Here is a 1,853-nt window from a genome sequence, read left to right on the forward strand (position 1 = left end):
ATGTAGGGCGTCAAGGATGCCCAGTCAAAGGCAAGGAGATGAAGTCCTCGGCCGAGAGAGGCTTAATTAGTTACCGTGATGATGGCGTCGAGCTCGGCTAATGTCGAGGCACCGCCAACGGCGGGCATGCAGTTGACGGAGGGGCCGCTTGCTGCAGAGGTGCTGGCCGACGTACACCCGGGTGCATTAAGCTCCCGTGCCGGCGTCGGAGACACCAATGCCGCCTCCGCCGGAGACACCAATGGCCCCGCCATCGCGTTCTGCGAGTTACTGGCCGTGAAGCTAGGAATCGGGGCGGCCCCTGTTGGCCGCCCGCAATCCACGTACTAATCCCCTGGATGAAGGTAGGCACAATGGCGGTGATCGTCACTCCGAGTTGTTGTTGCACTTGCTCTTGCACAACCTCCGGAATCCACGCCACCTGTGCCCTAAGTTCTTGAACCTCGCACGCCTGGCTTTCCGAGCTGGTCTTTTTCTCCTTTCGCCCACCAGTGTTATAGTATGACAATCATTTTGTCGACAAGCCTTTGTCGGCCACACGACCAGCTGACGTCGGCTTACTGAGCTTATCCTTGTTCTTCATTACATTCAATGCCCTATTTAGAGTGGTGTCCCAAGGGTTGCTCTTAGTCGACCCCGCGCTACTGCTTTCAGTTGCCTGCGGAAGGAATGTGAACCATTTAGAAATTTGGCTTCATTAATTAGAATGCAACCATATGGAGCTAATTACGCGGGGGTGTATTCCTTACCAGAACAAGCTCAAGCGGCCTGGTCTTCGGATCCGTGGTAAGCTCCTTTGTTTTCGGGTCCTTCTTGTACCGGGCCCTGACAAAGTTCCTGGTCTTCTTGTCACCGTATTTATCGAAGAGGGGCGGTAGGCCTTGCTCGGCACGGTCTGCCTCCTCCTTGTCCCATATAGGCTCTGCCACTCTATAACCGCCGGGACCAAGTGTGTGTTCCCCTAAGTTCAGCTCCCGCATTTCTTTCCCCCACTTACTTGATTCGGAGCTTGCGGTGCTCGAGCAATTGATCTTGAAGTCGTTGTAGTCATCTTCGGTGATCGAAGGATTTTTCTCCTTGATCTTCTCATAACTCTCACCTTTCTCAATCATTCTCTTCACATTGCTTTTCCAAGTAGACAGGGCCGTGCTCATCTTCGTGAGGGCAGCATTGTTCACTTTATTCCCTTTGAGGCTTGTGTTTCCAAATTCAGCGGGGAACTTGTATCGTTCGTGCAGCTTCGTGAAGAGGAGGTTGCGCAAATTCCCTCGGTCAGGATGCCTGAGGTTCTCGGTGTTGATCGAGACGGTGCTCTGGAGAATGCACCCGAGCTGAAGCGGGTACCCCTTGACTATTCGTTCAGGCGCCGTTGGATTCCCGTTGGAGTCCACTTCAGTAACTTCCTCCTTGAGGGTGCAGAGCACGGTCGGGCGCCGGTCCTTCCGTTGCCTCTTCGGTTGGCTGCCATCTGTGCGTGCGCCGCCATCATCAGTGGTGGCATCCTCGGCAGCACCATCAGTGGTGGCATCAGTGGGGTCATCCTCGGCGGTACCATCAGTGGTCTCAGGATCGGTGGGGAAGGCGGCGTCCTCATACAAGTGAGGTTGTTCCTCCATCTCCTGGGACAGCTCCCAGAATTTCTTGCCGCCCGAACCCCCGGCCTCATCGTTGTTGGCCATGTTTCTCTATAAATAGGAACAAAGTTTGGTCAAAAAGTTGGTTATTGTCAAGGAACAAGATCTCTAAGTTGACCAAATAACCTAATTCTCGAGGAATGTCGCCAAAAAGTTGGTTATTGTCAAGGAACAATTGAGAGATGTTTGTGATATTGCCTAGGTGTTTTGGGATAGAAC

This window comes from Triticum dicoccoides, chromosome 2A, assembly GCF_002162155.2.
Source record: "Triticum dicoccoides isolate Atlit2015 ecotype Zavitan chromosome 2A, WEW_v2.0, whole genome shotgun sequence".
In the NCBI taxonomy this organism is placed as follows: domain Eukaryota; kingdom Viridiplantae; phylum Streptophyta; class Magnoliopsida; order Poales; family Poaceae; genus Triticum; species Triticum dicoccoides.